Below are 15,690 nucleotides of genomic sequence, written 5' to 3'. Positions count from 1 at the left end.
ATCGCCCGATCAATTACTCTTCCCCTAGATTCACACAATCAATAGTAATGAAATATTTCAAGCATAAGATAACCTTGAAATTAATCACCACAATCAATCAACCTTTCAGTATTATAGCAACATGAAATCAATCAATCACAAATGAATGGTGCACACATGCGACACGAACCATCTCATTGTGCACCTGATGCTACACATGAATAAAATCATACGGATGGTGCACACATGCTACACATACCATCATCGCATAAGTCGTGCACACAATGCTACACTCTCATATAGCCTGCAACCATATATCCTGCCTTTGATCCATTCTGCGATGTTCGCTTCTATTGCTTTGAACTTCATTGTGCTCTTGTATGCAGTCGTTCTGCAATGTTTGCTTCTGTTGCTTCGAACTTCATTGCGCTCTTGTATGCGGTGTCCAGAATCTAATGCTTGCTGCGGTTTCTTGTTCGAGGACACGGGGTGCATGTGCTTCCCATGCATTGAACAATGAAACCTTGGCTCTGATACCACTGCGATAGGAAACACTCGCAGAACCTACAAATCCTTGAAAAACACAGCAACACTCTTCAAAAATACACACAAACTCTCAAAACTCACAAACGGAAGAGACAGAACAAGCGTGCTGGGTACAATCTCCCCCCATAGGAGTGGTGCTCTCCTTCCACCTCCTATGTATTTATGTATATTTCTCAAAAAGCTTTTGAGCAAAAATCATACAAAAGCCTCTGTGCTTTCCTCCATGCACCCTTTTACAAAAAGCCCATCTACCTTCTAGAATAGCTGGCTTTTTCTAAAAATACTTGAGGAATTTCACATTCTCAAATAGCTGACTCAAGGTTTCAACAAAATTGTCTCTTGCATTGGTTAGACACATACACACACACACAAAATTGTGCTTTATTATTGTGTTACTATTGTACATCTCATCTCTATTTGAAATTTGTTACACAAAGGTCAAGAGCTTGGACCCATTGTCGGTTGATAAGCAGCAAGTATAGCAAGCAATGAATCTACTACGGGACAGGGAAACTATTGGTAGGAGAGTCAACCTTACTCCATCAAAGAGACAAATTAGGGATTGGATCTAGGCTATCTTGGCATTAGATGGCGACCACATCTAGGAGGTCACCATCTACAAACGAGGCATGTTTCTCCTCCAGTTTGGCTCATCAGCAGATACTGCTCTAGCTGTTGTGGAGAGGAGCCCTATTCTCTTGGGCCCACATTTGGTGTATGTTATCCCTTAGGATCATGGATTTACGATGGAGGACATGGACTCAACTCACCATGTTTCTCATTTTCCAGTGATGCTCCGCTTTTTGGGGCTCTCGAGGGAGTATAGGGCCATCCTTCCTTTTATCAGATGGGCATTTGGCACAATTCTAGCATACCCTTTGGAGTTGGTAGTGTTTGTAGTGGTAGATGATGGGGTTCCTCATCTCTAGTTGGTTGTAGAGAGCTTGGAATCCCTCCCAGAGGTGATTCTCTTGGAGAATCTCAAGGGAGGTACCCTTTGCCAAAGGCTGGAGGTCTTCGTATTACCAGACCAGTGTTTGAGGTGTAGATAGAAGGGGAATCTAGGTCATGATTGTACGAGATGCTTGAGCTGGACCCTCCCTCCTTGTTGCAAGAGACACGTGGACATCGTGGAGACACTTGAAAGAATAGGACCTAGCAGTGGCCACCTAGGAATCTACACAATAGCAATCTCGACGACAATAGCAAGAGTCCTAGATTCCCTGGGTTGAGCCTTATGAGGGGACTTGGTGGACTAGGGTGGGAAAGAATAAGTGGAGTAAGTGGGCCATAAAGAACTAGTGACAGCATGCCAACTATAAGAGGCGAGCACAGGTAGCCGCATAATCACAGGGATATCAGGTTGGTGGCCCCCAGGTAGGTGGACCATGAGCTTTAGAGAGAGGGCCCTCAACTTTGGGCCATTTTGCAGGCCCCCTTGAAGGCAAGGCTTCATGCCCATAAAATTCTCCGTAGTAGTAAGAGTAGACACCAGAGGTTTTTAGAGCTCAATATCCTCAGCCCCTTCAACTCACCCTCCCCCAAGTTCAGAGGAAAAGACCCAAAGGCCTCAATTGACCCTAGTCCAATTATCTTGACATTGACAACGAGATTGATCCCTCATATCCTCCCCCTTGCCCCCTCCAAACTCCTCACTATCTCCCTCTTCAAACCCGCCTACCCCCTCTCTGCCTCCACTGCCTCCCTTTCCCCCCCCAATGTTTTCCCCCCCTCCCCCTCCACTTGCTCTGCATGTTGTGATTACCCTCACCACCTATCCCCCCTCCCCCCCTCCACTTGCTATGCATGTTGTGATTACCCTCCACTTGCTTTGCATGTTGTAATTACCCTCACCACCTATCCCCCCTCCCCCCCTTCCCAACCCTCGAGTCTGCAACAGTCTTGCATGGGGCCTCTTTCTCGTGACCCCTCATGGATCTTCTATGGATCCTCTGCCCTTGAGCAAGCACAAGGTAAAGGCCACCTTGCCGACCTCTCCGCACCAGCAGGTCATCTCCTCTAGCATGGGGAAGGGGTAGGGATTGAGCCTCTAGCCACCTTGGTTCGTGTTGGTGCACTGTTCCGATTACTCTCCCTCCAAAACCCCTTCCAAGTAATTGAAATTTGGCTTCCTAGAGTAGGCTCTCATGCACAGTTGAGCCTTCTTTACTACCACCCCATCCCCATGAGCCCGACTTTGGTAAGATGGAATGTGCATGGGCTTCACGACCGTGTGCTTATTCCTAGCAAAATGTGATTCTCTGTCAAGAATTGCAGCAAGACTTGGCATGTCATCCAATTGACTTCCTCTTAATTCAAGAGCATGTTCTCAACAATAGACATCACACGTCAGCACCATCTCCTCCCTACAGGAGGTGCCCATTAGGTGTGGTCCCTCGTAGTTGGTAGGAGCGGTGATGTTTGCATATTAGTCTCCCAGGCAGTAGCCTCATAGATTTTTGCATAAGGGGAGCTCATACTAGGTCGTGCAGTGTGAATGGGTCTCCAAGCAGGTGAGTATATTGAATGTGTATGTAACTGCTTGCAGATAGCACGACTAGCTTTTTGGCGACAATTTACATAGTGCCTCCCATAGGTGGGCTCGTGGATTGTTGGAGGTGACTTCAACAACCTAGAGCTCATGGAGGATAAGCAAGGAGGAGCCTCTTTTGCAGAGATGCCAGCTGTGGAGAGGAGCACCTTAGAGTAGTTTATTTTTGCGATTAGTGGCAGAGCCCCATGGCATGGAGCCTAAGTTTGCTAGACTTCTAGGCAACCTAAAGTTCTCTTTTGGACAACAGCGACATGATGGATTGCTAGTGTGACTAGATAGGTTCTACATAGGGGACTAGGCACTACTCATAGGCAGATCCACTAGCATCCTAATAGGGACCATGGTGTTAGATCACTCCCCGGTGGTCCTTCACTTGGAACAACCCCGTCATGGACTCCTCCCCCAAAAGGGGGTCCGCATACCAAATGATCTTATACAGGACGTGGAGGTATACCATGCAATAGTGGAGATTTGGAGACACTTAAGGAGGAACCCAGTGAGGGTTGGGTAATGTGGATTGTTGAGATGATTTAGTGGAGTAGCCAAGAGCTCTAGTACTAGGCCCTTAGATTGAGATTTTTTTTTCAAGAGTGGGAGAGAGAACTTTGCAAGACCTAGCATCCATAGAGAGACTTAGAGAGCAAGATCCAGAGTCCAATAGCTTAGAAACTACTTAGAGTGTGCACGATTGGAGCTACAAGACTTGGAGTTTTGTAGAGCAGGTTCTCGTACCACCCTTCCTGGGCTAGATGGGTCCAACAGGGGGACAGGATGACCAAAGCGGTACTTTCAGGACCACAGGGTCACGGTCTATAGGGATCCACCTCCAGCAACTCAAGGACTCATGGGAGCAAGTTCCCTCAATTATTACGCAAAGTTTGAGCAAACTTCTAGAGGCGTCGTTTACTGATGAGGAGCTTTGCGAGGCCCTGTAGGCCCTACCAACTTAGAAGTTCCTTGGAGCGAACAGCCTGACTCTGAGCTTCTTCTGGTGCTTCTGGGAGCATATTTTTACCTTGCTCAGGCTAGTATGCTAGAGATTTTTACTTCCTCATTCTTTGAGCAAAGGCTAGATTTGTATGAATCTGAAGGGGTGCTATAGATCAAATATTCGTCAATGGTGGAGGCTGATCACCCTTCTTGACATGGTTTACAAGATCCTAGCCAAGGTCTTGAGTTGCGGTTGAGGCCCCACTTACCAGACATCATCCATGAGACACAAATAGGTTTGTCTAGGAGCGCAGTATAACATCATCACTTTTTGGGAGGTAGTGGACTAGTCCAGGGAGGAGTCACAACCTCTCACCATCCTTCTTCTAGATTTTGAGAAGGCATATGATAGACTAGAGTGGTTACTTTTGGAGGGTACCATGCAGAGCCTTGGCTTCTCCGAGAAATGGATCAAAAGGGTTTCATCTCTTTATGTGGGCAACTAAAGCCAAGTGATTATTGTGGGGCATAAGAGGTGCCTCTTCCTCTTTCCCATTCAATGAGACAAGGCTATCCACTTGCCCCCTACCTATTCCTTTTTGTAGGAAAGGCCTAGATTACTTTCAGTGCTCTCAGGCACATGGCCTTAAGACAATGAGGCTTTTGATTCTATAGGAGGAGGAGCTCCTAGACTCAGAGTTTGCAGACGATATAGCTCTTTATGTGGAAGGCTTAGGATTTAGTCTAGAGAGGGTCAAGGGAGCCTTGTCCATTTATTGTGAGGCTTCTGAAGCTCACATAAATTGGACCAAGTTTGTTGGTTTCTTCACACGACCAAAGGAGATCCAAGAGGTTCGAGACTGGGGGTGATTTTGGCTTTCAATGGATTTCGAGAGGAAAGATGGTGAGGTACTTGGTTTGCTAGATTGGAATTGATATTTTGGCACAACAATTGTTCAACCTAGTCATAGAGAGTGTTCAGCATAAGGTCTTATACTAGAGCTTTGCAAAACTCTCGCTTATAGGTAGAGCGTTGGTGGTTAACTAGGTCCTTTTCCATGGCCTGGTATATCTCCTCCTACTGGTGTTTCCATTGGGGCTACATGGGGCAACTACGACACTTGGGTCGGATGGGTGATTGACAAATGTATGATACATGATACATAATACATATCTATCTATCTATCTACCTACCTACTTACCCCTCTCTCTCTCTCTCTCTCCCTTTCTCTCTCTCTCTCTATATATATATATATAACTACCTTTACTTCAAGTAGCTGATGTACCAATAGATGAAGACTCTTGGACACTTATCATGTGTTGTGCATCACTTGGAGATATGTTCTAGGTGGATTGCAACAACTCTTAGTGCTTACTCCATCAATGATAAATGTGACTTTTGGCTGAACGTGACATATCAAAATTCAATGTTTTTGTATTCCGTTCTTAGGTTTTTTTGAGTTTTTTGCCTATGATTATTGTGAATGTTATGTTATAGAGATAATTGTTTTGATTTCCCTTTGTAAGAGACAAAGCATGTGAGGTCTCTTTTTGTGGATGATGTTGCTGAAGAAGATATTTAATATATTGACATATTCACTTTTGATTGAAATATTAACTTTTGGGATTCAATTGTTGATTGAAATATTGATTTTTGAGATTCAATTATAAATTTAAAGTCATGATTATATCCTAGTAATGGGATTAACTTGAGTTTAATGCTTTCTTTTTCTCATACCCATTTGAAAATTTTGTCTATCATATCTTGTTGCATGGTGAGACAGATGGACTCATGTTTAGCATCATGTTGCATAGTGAAACAAATGAACTCAAGTTTGGTCTTGTTGTTGTTGTTTGGGCTTAATTAGTCAAGTGATTTGACTATATTTCCCTATTGATTTGCAAATGTAACATATAGAAATACTACACTAGGTTGCAATGTAGCAAAAAGCTATTTTTGTTTATATCACAAGCATACAAGTATCTCATTTTTATTTCATTCTTGTTTTAAAAAAATCGGCATAAAAAGTTCCAAGAGAAGGTTTCAAGAAATACCCTTTTTAATACTCAAGATGTGTGGTTCACCAAGTAAGATTACCCTGAAGCATTCCTATTCATCAACCTCTACTTCCATATTTTCTTGGCTAAACATATGAGTTAAGATGTGTAAAAAGACTCAGCTCAAATTGTTTGGCTTGAGGATCTCAGCTCGGTAAATGTGCAAACTTGCATGCATGCACTTCCATTCATCTTCCATAATATCTAACAAAACATGCATTATACTAGAGAATACCTATCCTTGTGAAACTATTGTCAGACGCCTTAATTGGAGTATTGTACTTCATGGAAGCAACATGATACTTCATCTTCCATAGATATTTAAAAGGACATGTATCATACTAGAGAATACCTATCCTTACAAAACTATTGTCAACAAAATAATCTCCTTCATTGGAGTATTATACTTCATAGACACAACATGATGTTGGACTGAATCCACAAAATATTTCCCTAGAATCAATTGGTGGAGCTCCTGTGCAAGTGGTGGCTACACCTAGCTAGCTACTAAAATGGTTTCCCACAATTCTCTCGACGTCTCATCTAGTTAAATCCAAAACTAAAATTTTTGAGCCACTTGAATTTTTTCTGATAGCATATGCCCTAATTTCTTAATAGGGTCCTCTACATTATTGAGCATATCCACAACATGAGCATGGGACTCATCACATATTGCAATGGTGGTTATATTGCAATTGCTACATGAAGGTAGGAATCATGCCAAGACAACCACAAGACTGTATTCTAGTGTGCAATCCCATTGTCATGATTAACAATTCAAGCATGTTTTTTTGTGTCTTAATGACAGGTTTCTAAGCATTAGATATACATTATCTACAAGGGCTATATCAACAACTAGTGTGTTGCAAATTTGCTCCTTAACTGGTTTATTTCATCCTATAGAATCCACAGAAGTAATTTTGTTTGTAAAGAAGAATGCACCTTCACAAGCAGTGAAAAATAGATTGACACGAACCTTCCAAGACATCTAAGACATGACTAACAAGGGCAATTCCTGACAACTTTCCAACCATCTTTGAGGCTTCTTTTCAAATTTCTTTCATTTGAATGGGTGGTTGTATTGAGATTCATGGCCCCTTCATTGCCGCATCCATCGCTTTAAGGGTGTTTGAAAAGAAGTGGTCAATGAAAGAATGCATTCTTGGAGTCCTTATGGTGGTGAGCGGATAAGGAGAGGTCCAATTCATCTTTATCACTAGTGTAAAGTGGGTTCCCGTATATTGGCAATAATATGATCCACGTGCTTGATGGAACTAATCAACCTCGAGCTTTCATGGACTATGTCAAAAAGAGTACAACATATTTTGGAATTTATTGTCAAATGTCTTCTGTGTGATGAGCTTATGAACTAATTTGATGTTGATGACTACTAGCTTTTGTAGAGTAGAAGGAGGACATCAACATGCACTATTTTTGCATATATATTTGTGAAGTTTTTTGGAAGGGAGTTTGGTGAGATTTTGTTCACAACTATAGTTAGTAGTTGTGTCTTTTGTTTCATCTCTTTTGTGTATGTTTTCAAAATTTCACATGGGCATGCATTATCCTACCCACAAATTTTCCCTAGAATTAAGAGTATGGATGTATTTTCACAACAATGATAGATAAAATATTTCTTATTTACTAGCTAAGAACATTGAACTTGATTGCATTGGTGGAATAACTTCCCAATGATTAGTAAGAGATCAACAACAACGACTTTATGAGCAGCTTCAAACTAGGTTTCATAATAGGGGACACAGCAAGTGCTCAAAGTCGCCTTTGTTATTATCATGTATCAAATGGTTTGGAAGATATGTGTCAAATATATTTCTAATTGCTTTTGAAGTTGCATTATTCTTTATTAAAAAATTTATTTTTTTCATTTATGTAGAAGTAGATATATCAATAAACTAAGAAAAAATTTGTTGTGCACTTATTGTTGATCTAGTGATAATATGGAAATGGCTTTTGTGAGAAAATCAATCTATACAAGCGTATCTTAAGAGTAGAAGACGAAAATTTTACTTTGATTCTATTGAGAAAACAAGATGATGTCATTTTCCTAAGCACCTTGTCCACTTTTCAAGGGAACCTCGCCTTACCGTTTGACTCTATTTAAAATTGCGACACTTCTACTGCTTTGAGTTGGAGCTCCAATATTAATAGTTGTCACCCAAATTGCTTGCAAAATTTGTGAAGAAATGTAAGAGATATCAAGAGCCTCCCATTTTGGTAAGAAAACCCATGAGAGCTAAAAAGGAACTAGTATGGGTTTAAAAAAAGCAAGTAGAAGTTATGAGATGAAGAGGCTATTCAAAAATTAAAACGAAGAGTAGCTAAAGATATTAGATGAAGAGGTCAACCAACTACATAAATACAACCTAATAGTGCATAAAAATAGTTTAGAAGAAGCTATTTCTCAAGCCAAGTTGGTTTCGTGGAAAGTTTGACAAAATGTAATACACAATAGTGCCATTTCTATAAGAAATCTATGTGACTTGATTATTGTTTAAAGGGTAATCATTTGAGAGTATGGGGTAATCTTAATGCATGTAAGGGAAGAGAAATAACTCTCAGGGTAGGTGGAAGAAAAGACATCCCCTGTGTGTGTATCTATATATATGTGTATGTGTGTTGCGTACTCATATGCATATGTGTATGTGTGTGGTAGTCAAAGATCTTGTGGTAGTTCATGAGTCTATAACATCCCGAGAGTATAAGGGTGGTAATTCAAGAGGTTATGATAGTCCTATGGTCCAAGGGTGGCATGTGCATAGTCCAAGATCCCATGGTAGTCTAAGAGTCTAAGGGTGGTAGTCCAAGAGCTTGTGGTAGCTCAAGGGTGTTAGTCCACGAGTGATAGTCCAAGAGCTCATGGTATTCTAAAAGTCCGAGGGTGGTAGTTCAAGATCTTGTGGTAGTTCATGAGTGCATAAAAGAAAGCTCTTCTCCTCCAAGCTACCATGTGTCAAGTACCCATCCTTGTTTTTTTTGTCCATGGTAATAGGTGGAATAGATTCTCTTGGTCTTTTGTAATCCAATAGATTCATCATGCGAGAGAATTGGATGAGGAAAGCCTTAAGTGAGACGCTCTTGTTCCATGTCAGAGCACGCGCTAAAACAATTTCCCATTGTCATGTGAATAGAATGATGAAGATTGTATTATGTACATCGTAGTTTTGTGGTCTTACAATTGAGTGCTTGTATGTATGTGAAAGATCCTTGAAGTAATCTTATTGTAGAGAATGAGTATGTTTGCAATCCTTTGTGGATGTGTTTGGAGTTAAAACAAGGAAGACTGCTAGAGAGGAATCTTTTGATGAGAGCTTGTGAGTGCTCATGTAGGTAGGGCAAAGAAGTGAGAGTGAGATATCTTAATTTAAGATAGATCTGTTAGAATCCTTTGTTCCAAGTGTTCTTGAATGCAAGTATAAACTACAATATTTGTGTTGTGCTCCTAACAAATCTCCAAGGATACAAGTAGACATAGTCATGATGCAAGCTAGCAATGAAGAAGGTGGCAAGCATTCTTTTCATCTAACATATCAAAGATAAGCCCATTCTCACATAGAACTCTAAGAAAATTTCTACTTGCTAAATACCACGCTGCTTGAATTCCTACTCAGCCTCCTTAATCCACCTTCATACCCTTCTCTTATGGCCGGGATTTTTCCTAAGGAAATTATTGCATATGCTTCTTGAACCCATCACTCACAACTTAAATCCTCTTACTATTCGTAGTTTCATTACCACCACAAGTGTATTCTTGTTCAACCTCATATAATTATTGAAAATTTATGAAAAAACAAACCAATCTTGAAATGCGTCTTACATCTTGTGCAAAGCAAAGACAAAATGTCTTAACTATGCTTCTCAAGACATTACTAAGGGCCTTTAATGCAACTCTTAAATGCTTCACACAGGGTAGATACAACAGCCCATTTCTTTTCCGCATGATTTTATGTGAGGTTTTCACAAGAGTTTATCCAGATTCTATGTATTTTGGTCATACAAAGAAGTTCACTCCCACCCCACGCCCCGCCCTCTGGAAAAAAAAAAAAAAATGTAGGTTTGGTGTGTGGGGTATTTGGCAGGATGATCTGTTGTGTCTCTGTTGCAGCTTCTTTGCTGCCGACGTTCGTTAAGTAATTATATGCAGTATTTACAATGTCAATGTACCATATCCCTGTCCGAAGCTGGGGTTTGCCACGCAGGCATTAATCTGCTTCTGCAATTGTGGCCTGTCATTCTCTTCTGCCTTTCATCATTTCCTGATTTTACTTCTGTTCATCTTCCTCTCTCCTCCTTGAGGTATTGCTCTGGCTGCTCCACCTGCATTAACTGAGAGTTGACAATTATCCTCCAGCATGCTGGCACGTCAACTGATTCTTCACACCCCCTTTCACCATTTCCTTTTCACCATTTCCTTTTCCACTTCTGCTGCATTATCCCAACTCTCATCTGCTGCACATATGTTCGACAGCAGTACATAAGGTGGCGCATCTTTGGGATCCATTTCAATGACAAGTTCTGCAGCACGTTCTCCCCGTTCCAAATCACTGTGGATTGTACATGCACTAAGAAAGCTCCTCCACGCCACAGCATCAGGCGGTAGTGGCATTTTGTTGATAAGATCTTCTGCCATTGCCAACTGTCCAGCTCTCCCTAAAAGATCAATCATGCATCTGTAATGTGCCATTGTTGGTTCCATATCACGATCTTTACTTATAGAATCAAAGTAGTGCAGGCCTTCAAGTATCAGCCCCGCACGGCTGCAGGCAGAGAGAATACTAACAAAAGTGATTTCATTTGGCTTTACACCTTCCTGCTGCATTTGTTCAAAAAGTTCAAATGCCTCCTCATAATGCCCATTTTGGGTAAAGGTAGCAATGATAGCATTCCATGAAATCACATTCCACTGAGGCATTTTATTAAATATTATCAATGCATCCCCTGGACACCCACACTTGCCATACATGCTGACAAGAGCATTCGCAACAACAGCATGCAATTCTAACCCGTTCTCAGCAATGCTTGCATGGATTAACTTGCCCTCTGCTAAGCATGCAAGGCATGCACATGCACCGAGAGCGCTGACAAATGTTACCTCTGTTGGTCTTACACCCTCAAATTCCATTTGGTGAAAGAGCTGCAGGGCCTCTTTCCCATCCCCTTGCTGGACATACACTTAAATTATGGCATTCCAAGTGATTTCATTCCGCTGAAGTATCTTGTCGAACACTCCGCGGGCAACGTCAGGACACCCACACTCGCCAAACATATTCACAATGGCACTCGCAACAACAACATCTGACTCAAACCCACAATTCACAATACTATCATAGATTGCCCTACCGTCTGCTAAATTTGCCAAGCTTGTACATGCACCAAGAACACTAACGAATGTCACCTTATTAGGCTTCACCCCTTCCTGCTGCATCTGTCTGAAGAATCGAAGAGACTCCTCAATATGCCCAAGTTGGGCAGAAGCAGTAATCAACAAAGTCCACAAAACTACATTTTTCTCATGCACTTTAGCAAACACGGTCTGAGCATCCTCCACAGTTCCACATTTGCCATACATGTTGACAAGGGCAGTCCCTACAACCACATCTGACTCAAAGCCATAGTCGATTATGCTAGCATGGATCAACTTGCCCTGTTCTAGGTGTGTTGGGCTGAAACACACGCCAAGTATGGCGCCGAAGCAAAACTCATCTGGTGTCATATCTGATCCAAGCATGCATCTAAAGAGCTCTAGAGCCTCTTTTCCTTGCCCTTGCTGAGCGTATGCTGTAATCATGGCAGTCCAGGACACCACATTATGTTCAGCTATTCTGTCAAACACCCTTTTTGCATAACTCCTACTCCCGCACTTGCCATACATATTGACTAGTGCAGTCTCCACAACAATGTCCGACTCAAAACCGTTGAAAATGACGCTAACGTGGACTAACTTACCCTGCGAAAGAGTTCCCTGGTTGGCACATGCAGCGAGGGCGGTGCTTAAAGTAAACACATTCGGTTTCACAGAAGCAAGCTGCATTTGCTCAAAAAGTTGCAAGGCTTCACTGTCATGACCATGATGAACATGTGCTGCAATAATATTATTCCATGAGAACACATTTCGTGCCTCCAGATTGGAAAATATCAGTCGTGCATTCTCTAGAGCCCCGCATTTGTCATACATTTCAACTAGGAGATTTCCTAGATATCGGTCGTCTTGGAGACCCGCCCTAATTATGTAACCATGTACCCGTCTGCCTTCGGAAAGGGCCTTGAGATTGACGCAGGCCCGTATCAAAGATGAACAGGTAGCACAATTTGACTGTGTGTCCTGTCGTTCCAATTGATCCAACGACTCGCTCAATTGCCTTTCGGATTCCTGACCTGGTGTCGAGTTTGATTTTTGTCAAACAGGAAAGCACCCAGATCCTAAGAACCCATGAAGTAAAAGATATGTTGAGTGCAAATGTGTGATCTTGGCACTCACTTGCAACTATCCAGAGAGACATCGTCCGTCGCCGTGGCTTCGGTAGCTCCATGTTTTGTTCCTTGAATACCTGTTTTCGGTCCTCCCTTAGTTCAGGAACGTGGAGCACCTCTGACGCCATAAGGAGTTGATGGGTCATGTTATTCCTCGCATGAACAATTGATGAAGCAACAAAGCTCAACGTGCCCATGAAGGCAAAGCTATGCAGCCAAGAAGCCATACATCACGTGGCTCCACGCATTAGAGACCATCATGATTCATATCTTCTCCCCTCTCTCGTTAGAGAGTCCTCGTATCTTCTCCCCTCTCCGGTTAGTTATGGAGCATGGAGTCCACACTTGAGGTGGACCCTAATACATAAGGTGGGGGGAAAGAGTTCTCCCTGAATTGTCTCTTGGGTGTTCCTGCCTCACATAAAAACGGCACTCAACACAATGCAAAATTGGGGACCATCGCTCGGAGAAGTGAGCATTGAGGCTATTTACACGTCGAATGGCACTCGTTACTAACGAATGGCAGAGCGGGGTTTCCACGACGGGCAGCAAACCCTTCACACACCGAATGCCCAAGCTCCTTCCTACGTGGATGCCACTTCATGCCTGGGGAGAGCAGCCAGCCCAACGATCGACACAGGGTAAACCAACCAATCATAGACTATTTCAAGGTCCCTCCAGTAATGCCGAGCTACTCGATAGGTGACTAGCCCATTACACACCAAACGCCCAATGGACTATTCAAATTTTCTATGCATGTTTGAGCGCACGTATGTGTAAAGGGTCTACCCATGAGAACCCATCCATCCCATTTATCTAGGGGCCCCAACCATGGGCAAATGTTGGGCAGACTGGCGGTCCATAAAGAGCTTGAGGTCAATCCTGAGCTTAATAGATATGCTCTCCACCCATCAGAATGTTTACAGATTGAATGGTGCTAGTCGTTGGGAGGCCATCCTAACCAATGGAAGAGCAAGATTTCCATGATGGGCAGTCAATCCATTACAAAGGTGCAAACCTTCCTGCCTACGTGGATGCCACTTCGTACTAGCAGAGAGTCCTTCCATAAGTAGCTAGGCTTGGCTACCCAGCAATGGGCACAGGGTCAATGAGCCAACCATAGGCTCACTCCAGCAATGCCAAGCTTCTTGGTAGGCGGCCAACCCATTATACACTGAATGCCCAATGGGCACTTCAAATCTTTTGTGCAAGTTTGGACAGGCGGTGTGTGTGTAGCGTGTGACCACAGCCAACATCGCTCCTTTACTGCAACAACCACCACGACTCCTTCAGCAAAGGCATCTTGGCGTGTGCTTGTATGATCCAAGTTCATGGGTGATGAGGGATTTTTGTTGTAAATATATGGTGCATATGTTGGTATATGCACACGTCAAGCTCAAAGCTCAAGGGTTTAGGCTCTAAAAATGGCAATCCCCCATGCAAAGCATACCACTTCTTGTTCAATCATGGGTTGAGACTACAAATATTGCATACATGGATCATGATATATATACTTACATATATAATTATTATAACCACACATATAAAAAATTTATAACCACACATAGTGTGGGTGGGGAGGCGACACACTTCCTTTCCCAAAGAATTATAATCCGAGGGAACGGACCCTTCCTTGTGCATCAAGTTGAGAATATTAGGAATATTAGCATCAAGTAGCACCATGATTAAGTCTCGTGAATGGATAAGACACTGACATACTTGAATCTCAATAGTCATGTTCGTTTTGTAACATGCAAAATCAATATATAGTCACGTAGATCTCTTTTGATTTCTGCAAACATGTAAAATACATTCAAAACAGAAGGCATATTAAAACACATTATCCATCATCCTTGAACAATGCTAAAATTCAAATTTGAGAGAGGACTTGCAAAATGTAGCTCCCTTAATGAGAGCTTATCGATTATGTTTGAAGTTCACTCTCTGGGAAAACAATAGATGCAAGTTTGCTATTGTGATGTTGTAGAGCATCTTGGTATTTAAGAGAAGTCCTTCCGTGCTCAATCTCATGAAGTTCACCAAAATTGATTCATGGGTATCTTTGTATTTGACTTGGATGGTTCAGTTGAACCATTGGATAATGGAGTCACATTGAGCTCAAAGAAAAGCACGTATGAATGATAGACGTCTTTAGGGGTTGAAGGAAGTAGCTAGAAGTCATCACAGAGGAGGTAAATATTCATCTTGCTTAGGGTGTGAAGAGAATGTGGATGAGCTATTAAGTGGTAGCATGGGTAGGTTTGGCAAAAATCATCATGTGCAAAAGTCCATGTGCTATGATGGAGGCAGTCCCTATCTGGTATAGTCAAAATCAAACGACAAGCCATATCCTTTGCATCTTGCATCAAAATACCCTCATTTTAGGTCTTAAAATTCTTGGAATAGGCCTAGTCTGCAAGGCAACGTGGTCAGATTTGGCAAAACTTATGGCGATTGAGGCAGCTTGCCATGGGAAAAGGAACTAGATAGTTGCAGTTGCAAGGATGAGAAGAATTCAAGAACATGTTACTACTATTGATGAGTGTTGAATAAGGGATGGGGGGAAGAAGAAGACGACAACATCTATATCTCAATATTGGTGTACCTCTTCCATAATCTCATCTTGCCATTACAATGTTTATCTAAGTTTGAGCCCCGTTGATTGTTAAAATCGTGCCAAAAAGCATGGACATACAACATAGGCGATGGCCTTTCTTCTTCCAATATGCTTTCCATAAAAAGCTAACAATATGTGTGTCTCACACACATGGAAATGATCTGCTACTTAGCCTATCAATAAACTATAACCCTATGAGAAGACCTTAAACTTATCAAGCGCATCGTAGCTGAAGATTTTGATGATCGGATTCAACAACGGAGGCTCCTCGAGAGGAGGCATGAACCGAGGGGAGTCAATCACTTCTATGATCACATCATCACAATAATTGAAAGCAGGTGATGGTAGGTGTTGCTCAAGACCAAGAAGGCGGGAGGCTGGGCGATGTCTAGATGTATTGGAGGGTCTGGCACTTCTTTCTCCAATTGTTCCATCTTCTCCAAGTGGTTGTCACGAAGCTTCTCATGTCGAATTACCCATCACCAAATTCGTTTATTTTTCCTCCAATAATAATTGA

At 42.2% G+C, this 15,690-nt stretch overlaps 1 pseudogene across 1 annotated transcript; it reads right to left on the bottom strand.

The window, feature by feature from the left end:
- Positions 1–9,886: 9,886 nt before the first annotated feature.
- Positions 9,887–12,827, bottom strand: LOC147902674 (pentatricopeptide repeat-containing protein At5g27110-like; annotated as a pseudogene). The gene is made up of 2 exons (XR_015540888.1): positions 12,564–12,827; positions 9,887–12,460 (listed from the first exon to the last, which is right to left on the bottom strand). The product of XR_015540888.1 is annotated as a pentatricopeptide repeat-containing protein At5g27110-like (transcript).
- Between the last annotated feature and the right edge of the window lie 2,863 nt (positions 12,828–15,690).

Source organism: Dipteris shenzhenensis, chromosome 4 (genome assembly GCF_047967505.1).
Source record: "Dipteris shenzhenensis isolate YYH24624 ecotype China chromosome 4, Dip_SZ_1.0, whole genome shotgun sequence".
NCBI lineage: Eukaryota > Viridiplantae > Streptophyta > Polypodiopsida > Gleicheniales > Dipteridaceae > Dipteris > Dipteris shenzhenensis.
This window is presented reverse-complemented; position numbering and strand designations above follow the sequence as displayed.